Source organism: Plectropomus leopardus, chromosome 4 (assembly GCF_026936395.1).
Source record: "Plectropomus leopardus strain MGB_pleo_1.0 chromosome 4, ASM2693639v1, whole genome shotgun sequence".
In the NCBI taxonomy this organism is placed as follows: domain Eukaryota; kingdom Metazoa; phylum Chordata; class Actinopteri; order Perciformes; family Serranidae; genus Plectropomus; species Plectropomus leopardus.
In genome coordinates, this window is record NC_142179.1 from 37272501 (window position 1) to 37298233 (window position 25733).

At 39.9% G+C, this 25733-nt stretch overlaps 1 pseudogene across 1 annotated transcript in view; it reads right to left on the reverse strand.

Annotated features, from left to right (window-relative positions):
- Positions 1–564: 564 nt before the first annotated feature.
- The window catches only part of LOC148189829 (uncharacterized), a 43519-nt pseudogene continuing 18350 nt past the window's right edge, over positions 565–25733 (reverse strand). The window contains exons 2-5 of the transcript XR_015776307.1: positions 7456–7672; positions 5281–5502; positions 3035–3176; positions 565–1945 (exon numbers count right to left, since the gene is read on the reverse strand). The product of XR_015776307.1 is annotated as an uncharacterized LOC148189829 (transcript). The remainder of the gene's footprint in view (positions 1946–3034; positions 3177–5280; positions 5503–7455; positions 7673–25733) is intronic.

Consider the following 25733-nt stretch of genomic DNA (forward strand, 5'->3'; position numbering starts at 1 on the left):
GGAGTAAAATGTAATGCTGTAGTACTCGAGATCAGTCAGACCACTTTTAGAGGGTCTCGGTCTCGTCTTGGTGTCGAACGCATTTTAACTCCATCTTGTCTGTCTGACATAGTATTCAGATTTATTTGTTTACATAATTACTGTGATTAGATAAAAAACCTCCATGTTCATATCCAGTAACTAGTAAAATGTAGGGTATATCATATATACACTCATATTTGCTGTGCATTGTGAGTATTTTATAGTGCACTATGGATGAAATTAACCGCTGAGAATTTGAACACTTATACAAAATGCAGAACACACTATATAGCGCAATATTTCCGTGATAAGGAACAGTTTTCAACACAGCTAATGTGTTTCCCTGATTAGTTTTACCTGTCTTGTATCAGTCCCGTTTGTCCTCTGTCAGTCTTCCCTGCTCACCTGTTGTGTTCTCGTCTTGTTTTCTAAACCCTTGTGTTCCTGCCGCACCTTCAATATTCAGCCAATCCCTGTGTTTCCCTCCTTTTTCTCTGTGTCCACCTCCCCCAGCTGTGTCTCCATGTCCTGATTAGCTCTCTGTGTATATACGCCTGTGTGTCTCCTTTGTCCCTCTTCAGTTTGTCTGTTATCCTTCCTGTGGTCCTCTGTTGTTTGCTGCTGTCTTCACCCAAGTCTTTCCTTGGGGGGTTTCAGTTTAGTTTGATTTATGTTGGTTACTGGCTTGTTTTTCTGCACATTATCATCAGCATTAAAGCTCACTTTTGTTCATGCACCTGTCTGGTCTTTTTGTCATCCTAATGGAGGCAGTTCTTTGGCTGGTTTGTTAAATAAATAAAAAAGATCTCTAGAAGACTTATTATTTTTTCTTTGAGTTACAAAAAAAATGTGTGACCTGTAGCCAACAAAGCTGACATCTTGCAAAGTCCATGAAGAAGCAGACTGATTTTTTTTTTTCTTAAAGAAAATGGTATTCTTAACTTTAACCCCTCTGCAGGGACATCACTTTTACTGCAAGTATTTAAACCTTTTGTGCTCTGAGCAAATTTGTTTGATTTCTTTCTTGCAAATTGCAAGAAATTTGTAGATTTATAAATTATTATAAAAAAAATGTGATTTCCTTTTTTGTTTGTTTAGTGCTGATTTTCAGATAAAATTCTTATACTTTTTTACTTGTTTCTTGCAATTTTCATGTCTTCTAAAGTTGTTCATGGCCTTCTTCCCATGTTTTTTTTTTTTTTTTTTTAAGAAATCAAGCTAAGTTGCCCAGGTTTCAAAGGGTTAAATGTAACCTCACACAAAAAAACTTTGGCTATATAAGTCTATATAACTTGCAGAATCTGACGAATAGAGGCTTTACGGTTCTAAATGAAAGCTGCTGTGGTAACTCATGATTACCCTGGCACACTGTCCACCATAACAGGCTAAATCCCAAATTTATTGCAATGTTTTCTTTGAGTTTCTCCTGTGTGGCCCTATCATGTGACTTTTATTTAGACACAAACACAGAGAAAGTCAATTTTGTTGTACCAGCAGTTCACAGGCATCTTTGTTTGATCAGTTGATCCAGCAGCACATAATCTTATTTTCCTATGTGGGGTAGTTTTTATTTTGGGCAGACGTGTCATTATGGAGCCCGTGTTTTTAAGAGTGTGGGTCCTCCAACCATCCATCCATCCATCCAGCTGCAGATCTTATCAGCAAAGGCCTGTTTTCACATCATTGCCTTCTGTCCTGCCCACATGGAGTTTCTTTCAGGGCAAATGGTCTCAGTGTGTTATCTGTTCTGAGCTCGGCCCTCCTCCGTCCTGCGCTCTGATGTCATCAGCAGGTGTGCTGCGGAGACCCCACTCTGGAGTCAGGCTGCTTCTGACTGCTGTGTGAAGGGCTGAGAAGCAGTGGAGGGTTTGCATTGTTTGGTTTGACCTCAGATTCCTGCGTGTTAGTCTCCTCTGCTGAAGTCCTGCGAGGAGCACACAAACAGAACACAGTGATGCACTGTGGTAGTCGAGGTCCTAAACACCAGCAGACCTCTGACAGCTGCTTCCAGTCTGATCTGAATCATCCACAGAGCTGTCTCTGTACAGGACAGGACAGCTTCTGACTATCAGACACTAAACCAGAGGAGTTCCCAAAATGTTGCACGTTCCTTTAAACTAAGTTTCATCATATGAAACTTGGAAAAACATTGAACAAAAGTTTATGATGTTCTGTCACTGTTTTATCCAGAATTGTCACCGTAATATCCCCCCTGGATGGTAAAGCATCCACATGAGCTGTTTCAACCAAAGTTGTGTCTTTATATTTGTAAATTTGTGTTTATTTATGAACTAAAAAGTATGAAGTTATCATCTGTAGTTTGTGTCATGCCACTGACACCACTGTGTTTACTGGACAACAGTGGTGCAACAAAAAACAACAAAAAACGTCCAAAACACAAGATTCCATGATGTTAGAGGTGTTTGTGACATCACGAGAGATACAAAATAAGTAAAGTCTCATGATGCCACAGTTTCTATTTTCATCATGAATTTGTATGTTATGTTTTAATATGTAGCATTATAGAGAAAAATAGTGTAGTTTTGATAGTAAATTTACTGCATCCTTTCAGATTTTAATATGTTAAGCCAGTCATGCCAGCATTTATTTTTCTGTTGAGTGGGTTGGTCTGTGTCAGCTTCTACACTGATGCTTCACAGGACTTTCTTTAACAGAGAATCCTGTAACTTCATCCTCTCTGGCTTATTTGTTGCATGGAATGATTCCCTGAATTTAACAAATCCCATTTCGACCCAGTGGGCATGCCTTACATGCACTGCAGTTGTTCTAATTGCTTGGGAAAATATTTTTTGTTTCCCCACCCTCTGACTGACATCACTGCTGAGACCTGTTTTGGAGCTCTGCTCCACATTCTAGAAAGGAGGGTGAAAACCACAGATGTGACGTGGAAGATATTATCTAAGGAACAGCTCATGAAAATGAAGCAGATGGCCATTCTCCTATGACTCGCCACGGCCTCCACACCCCAAACACCACCACCGACAGCTCATACCTCATCTCCTCTGCCTTAGCGTCCTGCTCCTCATCATCACAGACCGATGAAGGCAGGTACAGATGGAGCTCTGAAACCTTTGCGGCGCCAGGATGTCCGTGACCACCCTGCCTCTCGCTGTCGCAGGGGGTTGTGGGAGTTTCTGGGAGGAGAATGTTTCAAAGAGTGTGTCAATGGTCAGAGACGCAGCTTTGAATTCAGTCACATTCATGCTGCAGATGTCATTCAACGCGAGCCAGCAGTCCAAACACTCCGATCTGGGCCTGGCTGATGGATCCAGCATATCTGACACTCTGCGTCTGCTTCTCACTAGAGGATATCCAAAGGCAATTACCCAAACTGCAGCAAAAACATACACTGCCCTCAATACAAATAGTACTACAAGAATGCAAAACAGAGAAACTTTCATGTCAATTGGCAATGAAATTGGATTATTTGTTGGAGTCACCAGAAATGAGCCCAGCTGCTCCCTTCCAAAGCCAGAGGAAGGCTTTATGTGTGCAAGTCGCCTGGTTATGATTATGGAGATTTACAGGCAGATGCAAGCTGTTGTGTTTGTGTGTGTGTGCTGATCAAAAGGCCTTTCAAGTGGTCAGCAGTGTGAGTAAACAGCAGCTTTAGTCCCCATTACGGAATTTTAGAGTCCATATCAATACAGCAAAGTCAGAGTCAGACAGCAAATATATAATTTATCTTTTAAATCAGACATCAGATCTGGTTTTCAGGGCTCCAGCACCGATCGCAAGCGGGCTCTGCTAAAACTGAGGAAAATTATTATTTTCTCTTGTGACTGACCTTTTTTGAACGCTCAAAAACTCATGAATATTTGCATACATATCAGAACTGGGGGAAAATGATGGTATTTTATGGGTCTTTTGCTTAGGTGTGAGAAAAAGCCTTTATAGAGTCCTCTACAAAATTTCAATGAAGGAGCCTCCGCAGCTGCTCCCACCAACATGTATGAAAATTGGTATGCACATGTAACATCACTAGATGAACAAAAAAGTCACTTGGAGCCATATCCTAAACTCAACAGGAAGTTGGCCATTTTGAATTTAATGTGCAATTTTGGGATATTTTGGGTCATTTTTAGGAGTTCTGCTTTTCAAACTCCTAGAGATTTCATCCAACTGACCTCAAACTTTGTCTGTAGAATCTAAAGACCTTTGACATGCAAAGTTCTCAAAAGCTTGACTTTTTGTCATGCTGTGTGACCGTGGCGAGACATCAAACTTCCATGTTTGGCCATGAAACAGGGAGTGGTTTTTAACTCCAAGGTACATTGTCCAATGTGCCCCAAGATTCATGTTTAAAGACATTCCAGCCTTGAAGGAATGTTTTTGAAGGAAATCAAGCAAATTTGCTCAGGTTTCAAAGGGTTGAAATTATGGAAAAGAAAACAAACCCAACTAACAAAAACAAGCCAAAACAAAGCAACAATGTGCGCACTCCCTGCACTAGTGTTTTCAGGCTGTTTTCATATATAATCTCCATTGACTCTACAAATGCCATTGCAACAGGAAAATATTTCAAATATTCCTCGTAGTTTATTTATGCATTTATTATATTCAGCTGTACATTAACATAATTTAACAAAATTCTTTGAAACACTGTCTTAACTGTGCAATAATTTGTGCAATAATTACAACAATATTCTGAGCAATATTCCTAATTTATTTCAACTTGTTTTCTACAAACACCAATACAGTGTTTTATATCTCTGAACTCATGATTTAAGTGTTTTCATTCACATGTTTTTCTATTTCTATTGTTAATCAACTAAACAAGCATAAAACAGAGGTCTGATTCACAGATGCTACATGTTAACACAACTCATTTGTGGCTGCATGAAGACACTAAATCACTGTTTTATGATCATGAAATCATTTGACAAAATAGAGGTTAGAGGGGAGGTAAAGCTTGTGATTATACCCTTGCCCTTTCTGTATTTATTGCTATGTATTTTTATATGATGTCAGTATATAATGAAATCATAAATTAAAATAAAACAAATGGGAGGCTGACATTAACAAAAAGCACTATTTATCATGAAAAGATCATGAAAGATAGGAATGGAAGGCCAACATGGAAGGAATATATATGGATATTATCAAATATTGTCTTGTGGTATCTTCAGTGAAAGGTGTCAGTAACAGGCTGAGGATGCAGCACTGGGTAACACCTCAGGTATCGATTTATGCAACAAAAGTTAAAGTCATGGATATATGAAGATATTATTCACTCACCTGCTGTTTCACTGACTGGATCTCTGTGATGGCAGTCAGTGGGAGCTCCACCTTCTGGAGGTCTGCTCCCAGTACTGGACCTTGACGCAGGTTTTGCCCCTCTGCCCTTGAGACTGCTCAGTGTCAGACTCCCATCTCCTCCCCCTCTGCTCTGTGGTGTCACCCTGTGTGTCACCCTTCCACTGCTGGGCCTCTGCTGAAGGGGACAGCCAAATCCCTGCACTACAACAGGAAAAATGACAAGACGGCACCAATTTATTAATTATTATTTATTATTTTATTATTTCATTTTTTATTTTTTTTATTTATAATGACCTTAGTTTGGTTCTTAAACCTGCAGTGCTAGTACTGACAACATGAACATGCAAAGATGAAGTGTCAAAATATTATTAAAGTACATGAAGGTAAATATCCCAAAGTGGCATGACACATCACCAAATGAAGTGACACAACATAACACAACACAACATGACACAAGATAAAACTACACAAAATGAAATTATATAGCTCAAAATGACATAAGAAAAGATGAGCTGTTGTTTACATCAATAGAAATAATACAACACAAAAAAATATAAAATGAAATGCATCCCAATAACCAGAAAGACTTGTGTGTTTCTACAAAGCAGGAAAATGTTACATTTGCACGTTATTATGTACATGTTGAAACTTGACGTTGTAACAATGGCTGTGGTTAACGTGGTTATATTTAGGCACAGAAACCACTTGATTATGGTTAGGTAAAGATCTTGTTTCGGCTAGAAACACCTGGTTTTGGAGGCACAATCCCCGCTGGAATGGTGCCATGCTATTTTTCTGACAACCAATAATTCACAACATTAAATGGCAAGGCTTGAAATGACACAACACAGCCCAACATGTTCTCACTCAGAACTTGTCGCATGATACCGCTCTGTCAGTGAACTTCTGCGTCTACTCATGACGTATACTATTGTGTCAGCTGTTTATGCTCCGGGATGCTGTTACTATGATGTCAACACATGCACATTGTGGGATGATGTAGAATGGCCCATATGTTTGCACAACAGTGCGGACTGTCACGATGGTTACATTCAGGCAAAGATGGTTAGGTTTAGGCAAAAGAGGCACATGGTAAAGTGTAGGAAAAAAACGTCTGCGTTATTACCTGACGCTGTGTTTCATGCGCATGCAATGGTTCTGTCCTGATGCGTTTTCAAGTGACGCTGCCTGTGTGTTTTGCATGTTGGCATGCCCGGTGCCATATAATATTGGCAGCACATGTAGATGCAGCAGTCTGTAGCTCCTCAAACCCTTGCTACGTCTTTGCTGTATTTTTCTATTTTTTCGACTCCATGGCCCCTTCTGCTGAAGCACGGCTTTTCTATGATAGAGATGGACCTATCAAGTTGTGTGGGGTTTGGACTGAATGCAGCAGACCGCAAGAGCATACCCACCAACGACATATGTCAAGCTGCCAGTCAGACCTAGGGGAGAAATAAAACCGAAAGCATCAGACGAAGAGAGGGAGGAGAGCCTTCTATTGGCTAATGTATGTTCGCAGGAGAATAAAGTGGATGAGATGCGACTGAGGCTCACTCAGCAATGGGAAATCAGAGACTGCTCTGTGCACATCTTCACAGAGACATGGTTAACTCCTAACATCCCGGATCAAGCTGTTGCACTGGATGGGTGGACCTTGTTTAGAGCAGATAGGACACAAGACTCTGATGCAAATTTAAAAAATGCACTGCAGGAATTATATGACACCATCAGCAGCTACATGCCCAAGCAACCAGATAGAATTTTTCACAGTAACTGGTGATTTTAATCAACTCATCCTTCAACTCCAAAGATGTAGCAGGATCAAGGACAAAAAATGACTAATAAATCTACTCAGTACCTTGTATCTTGTCTGCCTGCATCTAATAACAATGAGTTCTGTCCAAGTGCATTCTAATCTGACGCCATCCAGCCACATGGACTCCGGGAAGTTGGCTTTTGGCATAATGCTTGTATGCCAAAAGCACTGACAGAGCAGCACTTTTTGATGAATTCTGCACATCCTGACATGACGTGACTTTAAATGAATGATACAACATTAAATGCAATGATATGACACAATATTATGGAGTAATATAACTTTATGCTATGTCATGTAATCTAAGGGTGTAGTGACAGACAGCATGTAGTCACCTTGAAGGCCCAGCAGCTCTGAGTCTCTGGAGGACAGCCCCGCGTCTCTGTAGGACCGCCGTCTTGGTGGAAGCATTGTGAACACTGGGCTGTCATGGAAGGGTTTAGACTGGAAGTTCCTCCTCTGCCCACTGTGGACGTACGTACACGTACTTTCACCTGCGCCACACTCTGCTTGATGCTTCCTCCTGCCATTGATCACATCCAACATATTTAACTGCAAATGCAGATGGTGTACAGTCAGTATAGAGCCAATAAGCAATACTGCGTGACTCACAGTACACACATTTAATGACTCTGTTTGCTTTGTTGAAAACTCAGTTTTATAGGCCTTGGTATGGAGTTCAAAGATACAGATGATGACAGTTTATAAATGGGCCTTCTCTGCGCTGTTATATTGTGTAATATGGGATGAATGTATTACATAAACAAAAATTCTTCAAAGTATCTGTTCCGAATCTGCATTGAATTTATTGTTATAGAGCTGAAACATTCCAAAAAGAATTGGCTCTGTTTTGGATTCAATATGTTCAAGTAATGTGTCAACCACATGGGCTGTTCTAACTTTTCATTACGCTGCATACAGGAAGCTTTTCTGGGTATTCTGCAATCTGTACAACTTTCTTATACAGATGTGTGACAAAAGATGAAAGGGACAAAAAACTAAAATAGCATTTTAGTAATAGGTGTTGTGTCCCCATGAGCCTCCAGAAGAGTGCTGTTTGTCATAAAGTTTTCCATTCTCTATTGCAGTGATGAACAGCATTCTTCCAAAAGATATTTCCTTATTTGGGGTTTTGATAATGATGATGGCGGTTTTTAACCCCTTGAATTCTGCAACAGAAATGGTAGTGTCATTTCTTGGAGTATCTTCAAATGCTTCATATCCCTAAAATCTGTACAACTAATCTTGAAGGTTATGTAAGTCAGTTAACCAAAATAATTGAAAAAAAGTATTGAAATTGTATCATTTCAAAAATATACAAAAATCAAACAAAATATACAAAAATCAAACAAAATACAAAATAAAAACACAAAACGAGGATCTAAAAGATTTTCAAATGTAGAAACATAACCAAATATTTCCTAACACTGCCCTAAGTTACTTGTACTATATACTATACATATACAATCTTTTTACATTTTTTTAGATATGCTTATTTTTATGAACAGACTGCAAAAGGCATTGTGATGGATTCATCACTCATTTCTCAGGTGCCACCATGCGTTTTTGCACAGCATACTGTGGTGTAATGACATCAATACTTGTGTACAATGTGATGAAATGGAAGACAAAAACCTTAGCTTTCTACAGCAAAATAATGACTGTTCTAGCTATTATGGTTTTCATTTTAGGGTATATACAGGACTGTGGAAACAGCGTTCTCACATGGCCACTACTGAGAAATACTAGCAAAATTACGGCAAAGTACTATGTTTGTACCACACCTAAGGTAGGTACTATAAGGTCATAAGGAAGATAGCATCCTTACCTTTCTGCTGCAAAAAGAATGCATGCTCTAGCTATTATGGTTCTTATTTTATATCTGTTTACACAGGATCATGCAAACAACAACCTCCTGTGGCCTTCAGTGGGAGGTCTGTTTTCAAAGGGTTTTAATGGGTTAGCAGCTGATATGATTCACAGCATTTCCATTCTCATCAAATGTCAGCCAATAATGTATCAATATAGAGATGCGTTGATAATCACAATTGCTGATCTTTTTTCTCTAATAAATTACATTTCTTGGTTAGCATGTTGTGCGTTGACGATGAACCGCTATGCCCTCCCAGTCTGGGTCTGTCCTTTGGGACCTTTGCTGCATGTCAGTCCCCATCTCTCCTCCTGTCATCTCTCTACCGCTGGAATCTTTATGATAAAATCAAGTCTTCACAAACACTACATTTAGAAATCTAACGTTAACACATGTGCTTTAGTCATTTTACAGTAACACCACATTGGTTACAATTTTGCACTGTGGGCAGCTTGCAGAACTTTATGGCAGATGCAATTTACAGTATATTTGGGTGAGGGAAGGTCAATCTGAACTTTTTTTTAAACCCTGTACTGCAGCTGCACAGACTGATTACCTCAGTTTTCTCATAAGAGGTGGATGGTTGTATTTTTAAAAAAAGAAAGAAAAACTGCCACACCACATAATTCTTAGGGCAGTGAATACAATTTTCACTGAGGAGGATAGGGGTAAATGAGGCCATGTGACTGAGAACAGCATGTACAGACTCGAGGACATTTGCCATAAGTAATCTGGTGTGTGTTGTTTTGTTTGCATACCATGAGAACACCAGATTTATGTCTGTTTCTTGTTATGAATTACAGCTTGAACTGGCCATTTTTTGCATTTCCATCTAAACAAATACCATTTCTCACAGGCATTCTGCAATCAAAGTCATTCAAAATGTGTAGGTAAGGAGTGATCACATTGAACACATGCAGTGGTGCAGTAATTTTCATTATGTGCCTCACTGATGCTTAGTGCAAAGAATACACTCCTGACAACCCCAGTTAACAGAAGAAATGTTGGCATTGTACATTTCTGCAAACCATGAATATATGAAACCTGTACATTTCCTATGTAGTGGATATGCTGAAACTTAATGTTCTTAATCTTCAATTTTATGCTGTGACAGTGCTGTAATTAATGTGTGGTTGGGTTTAAGCACAAAAACACTTGGTTAGTTTTAGGAAAAAAAACATGTTTTGCTATTAAAATACAGAGTTTTGTTTTATCAAACACAGCAGACACGGAAGGATATGGCCTGGAGCATATATGTAGATGCAGAGTTCCCGTGCAAAGTGGCAATATGTGACAACTATGCGTCTGCTCTTTACATTCTGGGATCTCACTACTGTGATGACAACACAAGCACATGGTCGATTACACTGCATGTGGTTATGTTTAGGCAACAAAAGCACATGGCAACTAACATCGAGATGTCAACAAACGTACATGCTGCCACGGATAGTTAGGGTTAGGAGAAAGAGGCACATGGTAATGTGTTTAAAAAAAATCACATTATGATGGGAACGGAACACTGGACTCCCACATGGACCCATCCAACGCCCCTCCCATCCACCCTATAGGCATCCTCATGCTTTTTTATTATGTTGTTACTGGCAGCATTTCAACCTGACGCTGTTCTGTGGGGTATTGTGACAGTTTCCGTCTGGCCCCTGGCCTCACTCTCAAGTGCTGCTGCCCGTCTGTGTATCAGGTGCCATCCAGCCGTTCAGTGGCGTCTAGTAACGCTGCGACCGGTTCATTCCGGCCACATTCTCAGCTGATACCATCTAGGGGCATATCATGCAGATGTAAAGGGTGACTTTTGGCATGGGGACTGTACACTGAAAGCCCTGTCAAAGGAGTGGAACTTGACGACTTTGAAATGATAAAGGGCTGTTCTTTCTTATAAAATGAGTTTTGCATCCATTGAAGTCTAAAAACAAGGCACCTTCATGGAAAAAAAGAAAAGGCATTGTCACCAAACTGCTATCAAAAATCTTTCAAACAATGAGAATGAAGCCCAAAGACTGCCTAACTAAATCTCCACTAACTGAGTTAGTCACACTGTCAGCATAGTGTTTGACTGATTTATTGACTGATTGGAGATTAACTCTGTGTTTAGTCAAAGAGGATATGGCAGACGTTTCCTTCTGTCCTGGGACAGCACTGTTCCACAGTTCACACAGCCAGCACTTTTTACAAGCCCATTTTAATGGCCAGACACATTTGAAAGAAAAACAGAATTCACACACCTCTGGAACAAATTCGACCGTTTAGTTTCAGTGACTTGGACAAGCAGGGTTATCAGCAGCATTTTAACAGAAAGCATGTGTGTGTGGTTTGGACTATAGGGTTACAGTTCATTACAGAGTCTTTCACCAACTCTCCCACAGTGATAAAAGTTTTCTTACCTGCTCTTATTCAGACTGTCACGTCTTTCAGCAGAGCTCCCTCAGGAATCATATATGTAGAGTCTGAATGAAATCCCATTTTGTCATGTTTCTCTGAATCCACACCCTAACACTGATTTTCCTAGCAGGGCTGTTACTGTAGATCCCCTCAGCCGTTGCTAAGGGACTGTGAGCTCACTATCTGGGTTTGTTTGTGGTTGGTAGGGGTGTTGGGGGGTAGTTGCTATAATTCACCGCTGTAGTTACAAGCTTTGGTTTGTGAGACACAATGGCTTTAGGTTGATATTTCAACAGAGTTGTCAGATAATGTAACCTGCTCCCTGGTTACTGTGTCAAAGATCTACTGTTGCAGCTCAACAGCAGGCTAAAAACAGCTGATGGTGTTAGTCACTGTGGGTTCACATCCAGCACGAGTGGTTTATTTGACCTCTGCTGTGTGTCCTCCCTTTCCTTGGGTCATTTGGTGTGAACAGAGCTGTTGGAACGCGGCAGTAGCAAATAAACACATTGAAACACTGTCAGGCGTCTGCCAAGAGAGCTGTGGTACAAGCTGTTAAAGAGTAAGAGTGGAATCCAAACCGACTGCAGTAAACTACCCTCAAGTGCAAAGTCTTATGGGTAATAAGGAGAAGGATGCAGTAACCCAAGCAAGTCAGGCATTGCAAAACAAAGTGGATCCTATCTGACAGAAACACTAGAGAAGAAGAATTATACAAGGGCTGGACTAAGATATGTTTGTACTAAAATCTCCACAGTTTACAAGCTGCTTTAGTTTAATAGAAAAATTAGCAGGCCAAATTCAAATATGCAACAAATTAACATTCAATTCAACGCTGTAGGCTAGATCTAGAACGTGTCAGCCCAATAGACATGGCTTATTTCTGTGCTGTTGCTGACTTTCATGGCTGAAACATGGCTGGTCCATTCACTAACAAGATTAGTAGCTGCATTTACATGCGCACACCTAAAACTGTGGAAAAAAAGTATATATGTGGGAAATGATTACTGATTTAAATTCTCCTAAAGAAAGCAATGGGACAGCTACAGTGTAGAATATTTTATGATTATTAAACATCATATCTGTTGTCTGTAAAATAGTCAAGTTTGTTTTTTTTCAATCTAAAAATGATATCTTCTGAAATATATATTTAATATTACAAATGTTGAGGCACTTACTTTCTCTGCCAGGCCAACACATTCTCAACCCAACTCAGATATTGCTGTTTGGTCAGTGCCGTCCACATCTAGCAAAATTTTATGAGCTAGGCATCTTCTTGCATTTGTTGTTGACGTTAAGGGACGGCATGTCAATTTACATCTGTGCAGGAATTAACCCTTTAACACCTGGATTGACATCAGTTCCCTCATGCTGCATTCAGACACCTTTAACAAGCATTTTTAATCTCTGAAAACAGAAAAAATTGGTTTGATTTCTTTGGAAAACATGGGGGAAAAAACAGTATGAGCAATGTGTCAAGTAATGTCAAAATCACAAATAAACAAGACCTTAAAAATAAAAAACCTATATTTATAATTAGATGTTAGATTTTTTAAAATCATTGTTAAGGTCTTTTTTTTTAAACCATTTTAAAACCTGTTTTTAGGTCATTTTCTTGTATTTTTCTCTATTTTATTGTCTGTGTTTTTTTGGCTTATTTTTAAGGTAATTTTCTTGTAACCTTTTACTTATTTCTTGCTTATTTTTGGGTAATTTCTTGTTAAGTTGCTTGTTGCCTTCTTCCCACATTTTTGAAAGAAATTAAGCCAATTTGCTCAGGTTTTAAAGGGTTAAAGGATTTGTTTTCTCAGTTCAGTTGTGCTTATTGTTGTTATTTCCACTTTTGTTGGGTTGTAGCCCTCAGACAAAGTTAACACAGGTCAAAGTCCAGCTAAGACCGACAGGGATCATAGATTTATGGCTGTGTTTCAGTTATTAAAAATACATTCTTCTTCATAATGACATTATAATGCCTTGGGGAGATCTCTGCTGAGCGCACCCCTCAGTCTATTTTCATTTGAACTTTGTTTATTCCAGTAGAGGATGATAGTCATTCTGATTGAATGTCTGATTACTTAAAGTATTAAGACACTGTCCTATTAATACAAACCAAACATCCAGGCTCCACAGTGGCTCCGGCTGTTGCAAGGACATGTGTGAAGCAACTGCAAAGCCTCCACAGCAGAGAGTCTATAAACCCGCTGATCCATGTGCGCTCTCTTGCACTGTGGACAGCAAGAGGCTGCCTTATGGATCCAGCTGCTATCAGCCTCTGGTAATAATTTAAAAGGTGAGTGACTAGAATAAAAGGTCATGCGTGAGGAGTCATCTTCACATTACTCAGTGGATTTGCGACTCCCATGTGATGCTTTTATCACCACGTCATACTGATTGAAGTTAAAAGGAGGACAGGTGCAGAAAGAATTCATAGAGTCTGCACTGCGTCTGTCTTCACTTTCACCTTCACTTGGGACTGAGCCCAGCAGAGGCTTTTGTGGCTTTCAGGGGCTGTCTGTTTTCATTTACACACCATCGGCAGCATGGAGCTCGCTTTTTTGATGGTATACAGGTGAGACCAGGTGCAGAACACAGAAGCTGAGCCAAGAGTGAAGTCACCATCATCCATGAGCTGGGTTCATTTTCTGATATGTTTTACTCCATTTACAATTAACTAATCAGGAGCCCGTCTACTAAGGCACTGTGGGAGCTGCATCCTCTTTGAGCTCTCTCTTTCTTAAACCCATTTCACTTTTCTTTTCTTTTTTTTGGCTAACATAACATTCATGGTATCAATCCCAAAAAGCATGAAGAGCAAATTGGAAAATGTCTGTAGCTGTGAATGTGAGCATGAACCATTACTGTTTATGTCCCTGAGTCTTTTTCAGGTGCACCCAGCCTATTCTCACACCAAAGTTGTCAAATACGTCGTGCGTATAATACGTGCTCTGTCCGTGATTTCAGAGTACGAGTGATGCCAATAGCCACCTTCTACATCCAACCAGAACGTGGCTATAATAATATGCATAATATAAGGAGTGCGAGTGCGGTGGGCAGATGGGGATGTTGCCTCCCGTGTGGAAGTGTTTTTTTTTTGCTACACCTTACCATGTTGTGTAAACAAAAGGACTGTGCTGTGTCATCCCATCATGTGCATTTGTTGACATTCTGGTAATGGCATCCCGGAGCATATACAGCTGACGCAGACGGATACCTAAAACATCATAGGTAGAAGCAGAAGGTCACTGACAGTGTGGCACCGTGTGACGCGCTGGGATGAGCAACTACCTTTCCAAGTTCTCGCAACTCCTCAAATATGACTACTCCCATTGGAGGTGAGAAAACAAGCTCTTTGTCAAGATAAACTGTATATGTAAAATTTGTTATTTTTCACTCTACAATTCTTTTTTTTGCAAGAATATTGGTGATACATTATTTTGTAAAATAAAATAATAATAATATTTTTTGCTGATATTTTTAAAATGGGAAGATGACACATGCTTCATATTGTGATGGTGTCTTGTAATAGCATATGGGATAGGCCAGACTAACTTATTAACTTTAGTAGGCTCTGAGACCAGTAAAATGATCAGTAAGTTCATTGTATGTTGTACAGTGTGGTGTAATAAACATTGCAGCCTCATGGCGGTGTGTGTGTGTCCGTAGTCTTTAATCTTATTTTGCTAAAAACAGAGCACATGCAGTTCTGGAACTGATTCAATAAGGATGTTTATGTTTAGCACATCAGAAAATCAGCCACATCTACAAGATTATAATAGAAAGCATGTGTGTGTGCTTTCCACAGGCCTTTGGGGACAATGTTTCACATGACCTTTCACCACTGCTGCCACAAGCAGAAAGCTCTGCAGTGTTTCTTACCTGCTGTTAACTGGTTCAGGCAACTGGATGTTGAGCAGCTCCTCTGGAGCAACAGCTGAGATAAATGCTCAGTAAAACTGCCCAATAACAGTTACTGAAGGGTAGGATGGCATTACAAACCATCAATCTTTTGATTATTTCTGTAACCACAATTTTATCTGTCACTATAAGAGGAATCTTAAATTGTCCCTGTGGGAGTATTGGGTTGCTGCAGTAATAAACAGTATCAACAAGCTGTTTTCCCTCATTTCTTTCTTCCTCCTCCACCAGCCTCCCCGACCCACACAATCACAAAGCCAAAAGAGCTCGATCTCGGCGTATGAAATTACCCGGATGATTGGTGCTGCTTTCCCATCACTGGGGCCACAAAGCAGGCACACTGGCTGGCTACTTCCACTTTAGCGCTCTACTAACTTTAATGAGGATAAAATGATTCAGTCTTGCAGCTCTTCTAGACTTTCCAGATGTTATAGATCAAATTGGTTAAACCCTGATAGGCAAATGAGTCAATTCATAGTGGTTGTGAGACTCAAAAAATATATCAACTGATTTCCAGACATCTCATCACTTGGTGCTGCTCTGTCAGTGACCCTCTATGTCTGCTTAAGATGTTTTAGATATTCTTCTGCATCAGCTGTTTATGCTGTGGGATGCCGTTACAATGATCGTGATAGTGGGTTGATGTCATGATGGGGTGACACATCCCGTTTCCGTGATGTCAACAAAGGGACATGGTGGGATGACACAGCACAGTCCTATGTTAACACAACAGCACATTGCAACCAACACAGACTGTCACAATGGTTAGGATTAGGCAACAAAGTTACAGATGGTAAGATTTAGGCAAGAGGCACATGGTAAGGTGTTGAAAAAAAAACCTCACGTCCACGTGGGAAGCAAACTCTGGACTCCTGCACGAAAGACAGTTGTTTGTGGGACCCGTCCACCTCCACACCCACAGGTGGGTTTCGGGTCCTGCCCTATAAGAGTACTCATACTTCTTATATATTGTGTTGTTACCTGTATAGAGCCAGATCAGGGCCAAATGATTTGTTGATTTGAAAAAAAAATTGGATTGAAAAAAATAAATTTAGACTAAAATAAAACTTTTAGTTTTTCATATTTTTCATATTTTCTTTTCACATTCAAATGTCATTTTTTTGGTTCAGGTGTTTGTTTTTTTTCACTTTCAGATGTTGTTTAACAACAGTTTTTTTCTTTTTTAGTTTAAGAGTTCTGGGCCTGGGTGGTATAGTGGTGTCGTGGTTAGCACTGTTGCCTCACAGCAAGAGGGTCCTTGGCTCGATCCCGGGTTGAAACAGGGTTCGGGCTGTGGGCGGGGGTGGGCCTTCTCCCTGTGGGCATGTTCTCCCTGTGTCCCTGTGTATGATCTGGGGTCTTAATGTGGGGATTTTGTCAAGGTTGTAAGATAAGCATAAGGTTAGCATTAACTAGCGTCATGCTGTTAGTTGCTGTTAATGAATGTTATGCTCTTTAAAATGACAAACTTATGTTAGGGCTACAAAGTTAATTGCAATGAAAATAACAATATGGCTAAGTGCAGTTGTATCACTGTGCCAGTCTTCGGTGTGGTCATCAGCTTTGAGCTTGACCAGTCGAGTTGTGACATGAAGTAACGCGCTAAGTGCTAATGGAAAACACAGTGGCTGCCGCATTCACAGCTACTGCTGACCTTGTTGGGGACCTATGTCTTGTGCCTTTTTCAAGGCGATGGTTGGCAGGCAAGAAAATAAATAATAACCAGAGGAAGACCTACATCTAACCTGGACGGGTTTACTAAGGCTAGCAAAGGCTTTGTGCAGCACTTCACCCAGAGCAATTACTTTATGACAGCTCTGAGTGGCTAACAGTTAGCATAGCGGAAGCTATTTTGCTGGCAGTGAATACAGTTTTAGTTTTTCAAGTTTTAGGATGTCACAGATATAAAAAAAACAAGCTCACAATCTGGCTGCTTCAGTGCTTCAAGTTTTGAATAGTTAAGATTGCAAAACAAAGTCAGTAGCTCATGATGGAGCTGCCCCAAGCTTCCCTTATTGTATCTGATGCAATGGAGTAGTCCTACCATACTCTGTTCACTGTTATGTATGGGTCAACAGACTATAGGCCTGGCCAGTTATTGGCCCATATTTGGCATTTTGCTGATTATGCATTGGTGTTTTATTTAAATGATTGCCGCTAAAATTAATAGTACAAAGTAAATGACAGCATGAGGGGAACTTTTCTTTTACTTTGTGAAACCTCAGGGAGATATTTATTTTTATTCATTTCTTTATCTAAATTTTCATTTGACATTATAAAAAAAGATGCTTGGAACTTGCTGTGATTAGTTTCACATCTGATTTAACATTTGCTAAAGGCATTTAAATAAAGTTTTGTGCTGAAGTTTGTTATATTCCAAATTCTAAATATTGATAGAAAGATTTTAATTTTTTATTATAAATGTATATTGGTTTTCAAACATCTGTTATTGGTCTCATTCGGCTCCTCCCATGCTGACACTTTATTTGCACTTTGTAAGTAATCGGTTTTATCAGGAATAATTAAAATAAAACGCTGATACAGATAATTGGCAAAATGCCAAATATTGGCCCAATAATCGTCAAGGCCCGATAATCTGTCTACCCCTAAATTTTGCCAGAGCTTTAAAATTGAGCGGGGAAAATGTCATGTCATGTTTGACAGTCGGTGGAGGCCGTGGTACAGTCAAGTGCACCCAGAGGAAGACCAGACCCTTGCACACACCACATAGACCTACACACCACTGTGATCAAAGGCATCTTTTCACAAATTAAGAATTGTTTTGAGGATCACAAGAGGCTGCTGTTTGTTGCATTGCTGGATTCACAACTGCTCCCACAGCTGAAGCAGACATTTCCTGAGTCAGAACTCAGGAGCCTGATAGAGAGCTATGAGCACAGTTTGACCTTGCCAGACTCAGAGTTGAACTCACAGTGATGTATAACATGACAAACTTTCAGGGGAAGAGCCCAAGTGATCTATTGACTTTTCTGAGGACCATGGGGCTTGCAGACAGTATGTCACGACCTTATGCCCTCACATGATTGATTGTAACAATCCTAGTGTCCACAGCCCCACTTGAGCAATGTTTCTCAGCTCTCAAACACATTTAAACATATACAAGGAATACAAGTGGACAAAGGACTGTCGGCACTGGCTTCTTTCTCCATAGAAAAGGAGCTGCTCATTAATCTAAAGCAGAAGGCGCAACTGCACGAGGAGGTCATATAACATTTCATCAGAAAGGCGCAAAGGATGGATTTTATTTAGAAGTCATGGGTGAGTGAGTTACGTTTTTTTCTCACTTAAAGTATTAAATGGTGGTTTATAAAACATTGTGCTTTGTTAAGGTTGTGTCTGATAAGTATTGAACTGAAAGTCGTGCAGTGATAATGTGATAATATTTATTGTGTGGAAAGTGGTTTTTCTGTCATGTGGTGTTGGTGTGCAATCTGGTTGCTGAGAGAAATGCAGGTAGATGTGTTGGTGATGCTGCAATCACTGCTAGTGGTGTGCATGTGTGTTCTGGTTGTTAAAGATCAGCTCTGGTGTTGGTGTTGATGCTGTGGTGCATATAGTGCATGTGTGATGATGTGTTTTGTATGTGGCAGTGTTGGCATTCACTGCTGTAAGGAAGTGGGGTTGCAGTTCTTTACTAAAGGCCCTGACTGAAACCCTGTGGTACGCTAATGGAAAAAATCTCCTTCCACTGTCAGTAATAAGAAGTGAGGACCCATCATTTCCATCCGTACTCATCCACCCACTGTCAGACTGACAGATCCTCTGCTTAGCTCATATGGATTGCACTGTTCAGTTCAAAGCATGGTGTGTTTTCTGTTTTTACTGTCACACTGTAATGCTTATATATTATTACCACGCTGCCAGTGCATGAAAGCTATTATAATTGGAGCATATTATTACAAAAGTACATATAGAATTCACATGTAAAATTGCCTTATTTATTTGGGAACTATACTTCATGAACATAATACTGAGCTTTTCTCCTCCCTTTCACACCCTTCTCCCTGCTGTCCCAGGGAACCAGAGTGGCATATATAGGGGGAAGCTAGTTAAATGTGCGCTACACATACATTGCTGGATACTGTTTGTTTACATGAGCCTATTGCCAGCAAAACTGAAAGCCAACCTCGAGAACGACCCTAATAAAAACAGAAAAGTCTTTCTTTTGCATTCTTAAAAAAGTCTGCATTCATATAACAAAATTGTGAAAACAGTCTTTGTGTTCATGGATCTGCGAAAAACAACTGAAAATGTTGTAGTATGTATGCCAGGCCAGTAGTTGGTGGTGTAACTTTGTAATGACACACCATAGAAGAACACCTTGCGCCTGCACATAAAGGCGTTTTTCTACAGAGTGCAGAGTGTAAACAAACAAGAAGACGATGGTGAACATGCGCAGGAGAACTGACAGCGTTATTAATCTCAGTGGAGTCAGCAGCACAAACACAGCTCGACAGTCCACCATTGTTGTTGTTGTTGTCCTCCTACTTGTGCATGGCTGTTCGTCTGAAACGTAATGAGCATGTACAAAGTGCTCGCCTGATGTCACTGTTCTCACACAATCTGCGAATTGCCAGTTTACACGGGGACAGAAGGGGTGGAGTTTTCAAAAAATTACACTCTGGATTTCAATAGTTTGCATTTTCAGGCCCCCCAAAACACCATTTGCTGTGTGAATGAAAGACCAAACCACAACAGAGGTTTACCATTTCATGTGAGAACCTGTTGACACGTAAATGGCCCCTCAGTTTCATTTTGGAGCAAGCTTTGTCCACTTGCCATTTCCTCTTGCTATATTTACATTATTTTCTGTGCAGTGTCCGTGTTTTTTTATCTGGCCTTCTCTTGGATGTGTCTAGGGCTGGGGCGACGCGTCGACGTGATGTCGTAATCGTTTACGTGAATACATCGATTCACGTAACGTGCGTCAACGTGTCACACCGTTTCACATAGTGCACTAGAATAAACAAGGGCTCTGGTTTCACACAGCACGCGTCATGAGAGCATGTTTTTTGTTTTGGCGCTCATGTTATCAAGTTAGAGTGTGCACACTGCCCGCCTGAGCAGCACTTGTCAGACGCGTCTAACCTGTGTATCAGCTGCAGCACATTTAGAGAGATGGTGGCTTGACGCTTTTTTATGCGTGACACTTGCGCTTGTTGACTCTGTACCACTTTATACTGGAGTTTAAAGTCTCTCTCTCTCTCACAGACATAAGGAAATACAAAGATGTTTGTTTTACTTCAACCTCCTTGCTTCCCATTCAAAACAAAAGCTATCTGACTGTGTCTCTGGACAGAATGCCATCAGTTGCTGATACAATGCATTTTATTTTGAAACATTTACAGGACGGGGTTGTCAGCTGTGCAGGAGCTTGTATAACTTCATAAATGAGTGGAATATGTGCTTATAAATATGAAAATACAGCACTCATATCAGCAGGCAGCGATATGCCGTAAGGCCCAGTTAAGGTTGGACTATTTTGATGCAGAAAGAATGTACTAGGTATAATTATTTCTGTTAGAAAAAAGTTATAGTGTTATTTAAATTGCATTAATTTTACTGTAAGATGTTTTGTTGGACTGCTGGATTTGAGGTTTGTTACTGTAACAAAGATTAAATGTTTTGATACTCATCATAAAAGTGACTTGTATTTTACATTGTTTTGTTTATTTTGCTGTTGGATTGCTAAATGTAAATTGCACTACATTCCTTTTACTTGAGTGGAACAAGCCCTTGCATTAATTATACTTTGGAGAGACTTTACATCAGACAGTAAAACACAGATTACCAGTTAAGACTGGGCTATTTTTTGTTGGGGAATTATACCCTGCAGTGTATGACAAGTTTTAAAATGTTATTTTCGGTAAATTTGTTGTTAGATTAATTGAGTGATAAAAAAAAATTAAAACAAGAAAAAAAAGAATTGATAGATTAATCGATAACTTGAAAAAATAATCGATAGATTAATTGATAAAAAAAATAATTGTTAGGTGCAGGCCTACATGTGTCACCTCACTTTAGTGCTGGGATCTGGAACGTCCCGCAAAATAAAAAAAGAAAATTTTTCTTTTTTTTTTTTTTTTTTAGGAAAAACCTGTTTAGTGCACCTTTAATCAGGACAATAATGTCCTTATCACACTGGACAAAAAACCTACTAACACCCACTAATGTCTGCCTTTTGTCTTTTGTATGGGAAAGGTTTCATGGATCATGAGTTAATGTCTGTATAAAATTTCATGGCAATCCATTCAGTAGTTGTCATTGATTTTTCAGTCTAGACCAAAATAATAGACTGTCAGATACATCACAAATGACAACTCAAATACCAAAAGTAGTCAAGCTAAAACTACATGAGAATTTTTTGAGGAGGCATTGTAGCTGCATTGAATGTACTGACTCCTAAAACCCCCCAAAAGAGAGGAAAATATTCCAGAAACAGAAAAGGTAATGAGTGATTCATAGTGCAACTCCCAAACAAACAGCTGCATCTTCAGTGTGTATCATGTCATGTGTCAGTGGACAGTCAGAGGTCATCAGTGGAGGCTTATAAATGTCGCCTCCCTCAGTATTTGTCTAGACTTTGGAAATGTAACCACATTTCCCACTGACACAAAGATGCTTGGCAACAACATTTTCCCCAAAACAGATCCATGATGCAATGCCCTCTCCAAATGCCATGTCAGCTGCAGTGCTGGAGACATTTCCATCGAAGCAACTTTGACCTGTTTTTTGGCCATTTCGATTTAGAGTTTTATCGGATAACTGCCGCAGTGGGTGCACCAGTGATCCAACCAGTGGAACAGATTATGTCACTAAATTCCAAATGAATCCTCATTGATCTCATTTTTGACACGGATCCCATTGACCAAATTCTCCCCATCTTCCCCTCTCTCTGAGGGGTCCCCTCTGTGAAAGGAGCCACAGTGTGAGCTGATGAGTGTGAATGTGGAAATGTTTCACCACACTGATGCCCTTGTCTAAAGGATCTCAATGCTATGTCCCTTTCAACATAATTTGGGGGTTTTCCTGCTCTGAACCATGATATCACACTTTTCTCAGACTCAGCACATTAATGGTCAGGACTCCCACCCATCCCACTTGGATCCCCACAGCACTGATGAGGTGTTTAATTACATCTCTTGTGAGCTTATGAATATGTAACTGGGAGAAGCGATTCATTGTTACACCCTCTCAGCTGCTGCAGGTTCAGGATAATGAAGCAGCAACACCGCAGCACTATGAAATCTGCTGTTGGCCTGCATCATTTGGCCCTCATCATGGCGAAATGTGGTCCTGATGACACCAACTGTAGCGGGAACTACAACAGAAAGTGTTTTGAGTACTTTGCAGGTTGTTTATATCTGTGGACAACCCAATAATGTCACAAATGTACAAGTTGCAGTCTTAAAGCTTTACAGGTGTGTAGCTGAGATCACAATAAAAGCTTGGTTTGAAGATGGATGTGGTCCAACCAGGAGGTCAGGGAGATAGGCAGTAGGAAAAGGGTCATTGCTCCCCCACTTTACACTCCTGGCTAAAGGAACTTTACGAGTGTGTGGTTGAGATTACAATGATGGTGGAGTTTAAAAAACGGGTGTGGTCCAAAAAAAAAGCAATGGTATAATTGGGTACACTTTACTCCGCCTGTATTTCATTTCATGTTGTGGATTGCTGTATCGTGCCTGAAATGATCCTTTCCCAAGATGGTCTCTAGTTTTTATTTGTGTATTAACTCAAAAGGGACACAGAATATTAATGGACGTCAGTATAAAATGCAAATGTAAATATGAGTTAGCAGGTTTGCTAATTTACATCCATAGTCCCTTTGCAGGCAACAGACAATAGAAATAAAGAACAAAATAAAAAGAAAAGAAAGAAAGAAAGAAAAACAATATACAACACAAAATGGGTACACCAGACAATATAGTAATTCATATGGAGGACAAAAGTGCAGGTATAGTAGCAATGTAATCTGTGTGGAATAAAGTACATGGTATAAAGTGCATGATGCAAGATGCCTTATCCATGTGCAAAGTGCAAAATTCAACACGTGTTGGCTGTTCATCGTTGATCATTGGACAACAGGACAAGGACTCACGGTTCTTGCATGAAAACGTAAAACTTTCATTGTGGTTTGTCTTTTCGTTCACATGATGTTATTTTGGGGGCCTGAAAAAAACAACTTTTATAATCAGGTTCCAGAGTGCAATTTTTTTTTAAAATGCCACCGTGTAAACTGGGAATGCTTGGATCCTGTGAGAACAGTGATGTCATGGCCGCACTTTACGCATTTGCATTATGTTTCAGACAAATAGCAATGCGCGAGAGGAAGGACCACAATAACTGCTGTGTAGAGGAACATCTTTATGCACAGGTGTGAGGTGCTCTTCTGTGGTGTGTCATTATAAAGTTACACGTCCAACTACTGGGCTGGCATGCATACTACAGCATTTTTGTTGTTTTTGCGGCTCCATGTACATGGGGATCCTTTTCACAAAGTTATTTTATCAAAACGTGGCCTCCAGTGGCATAGTGTTGCTCTACGTCACGTTAGTCATGTCACATGTCACATATTAGTCATAGCAAGTTTATCAGACAACATCAGAGCTGTATGTCTGTCAGCTTGAGTTTACCTGCCTCTTAATGGCAAAAAAAAAGCTAATTCAGCATTAAAACTAGGGTTGTCAGCATTAACTAGTTAATCGTGATGCGATTAATGTCTGTAATTAATGTGTTATGTTTCCTATCTTTAAGAGGATTTCCCGGGCCGAGTGTGTCCAAGCATGATGTTACTTGGAAATGTTACTGGCGGGTATTAATAAAATCTTTTTCGCAGTAACCCTGTTATTGACTGCATACATGTGACACGTTTAGTGGTGCACACCAGAAAATTTGGTTCCCCCGAAAGCCACTGTGTACTTTGAACCATGTGCATATGTGTGTGTCACATTGAAACTGATCTCATGGCAGTGTTGCATGGCGTCACTATGACAACCAGCTACACTGAGGCGGTTCTGTTTTGTAATGGTAAACGACCTCCAGAAAAGTACCTGATACCAAGGGTCAGTAGTGTAGAGTAAGAGTAGAGCCGCTACCATGTAGTGGAAATGCACCATAAGAGGGCTGAATAACACTCCAATGTTAGGCTAAATTTTGGGGATGGAAAAACAGCATGGCCATTAGTGTTCTCAACTACACACCTGCAAAGTCTCATGACTTAATCACAAAAATCTGTCCACAAAAGGACACACAGACAAATAACAACTGGCAAAGTACTCAAAACGGCTTCACTGCAGCATGTGTCACTAGGACCACGTAAAGCTAAGATGACACAAACACACACAGAGTCACATGGTGAAAACATTGCCAACCAGAAACAAAGCCACAACAACACACTGTACACATGATATACTATGCTGTATAATCTATTTCTGCTCCTTAGCTGTGGAACACTGTCTGCAAATGAAGTGTTGCTTCATGTTGCAAGTCTTGAATTTAAATGAACTGTAATTTTGACGATGTTTACAAAAACAGAAGTTGACAGGAGGTTGCATTAAGACACAGGAGGAAGATATATTTGTTAAGAAATGAACAGAAAAACAAGTTTTATTAAGCCTCACTATGAGGCCACCCACAATAAAGTCTGTCAAGGAGTTGGAACTGGAGGTAATCCTGCTGAAGTTTAATATTTCCTCTTTACAAGTAGAAATTGTGGCGTGATGGAAGCGCCACAGGAAAGGTCCTACTGTCCAAAATGTCTAAAGGATGGATGGACCAGTGGCAGCACTGCTGACCATAGTGATCAAGTTACCATCACCAGCTGCAAATGGGGCAAAAGTGCTTTAAATCATAACTCACTTAAATGACACTACTAAGAAGCTTTCCCAGGATGTAGTCACCCAACCTTTTTGACCTTTGACCCCTGAATTGTATTTTCACAAGACCTCATCATTTCCACCTTTGACCCCTGAATTGTATTTTTACAAGACCTCATCATTTCCACCAGCTGCAACCAGTTACACCAAAGAGTAATTTTTCTTTCTAACATGTTTTTTTTATCTAATTAATTTCCATGGTCAGATTCACAGTAACTTGCAAAGATAAGCTAATAGAAAAATCTGTATATATATGTATATATAAAAAACACTGAACAAAAAAGTAGCAAAATTCTTTCTTTTTTCCACTTTCCTATTCTGTTTATGTTTTCATGATTGATCCTACAACCCTTTTGAGGGGTCCCAACCTCGACATTGAGAAGCACTGATGTAGTTTAACACCAGACTCTACAGTGCTGGTTTAACCCTTTGAAACCTGGAGTGACATGACTTTCCTTGTGCTGCTTTCAGATGCCTTCACAACTATTTAAACCTTAGAACTCTGAGCAAATTGTTGCAATGTCTTTCAAAA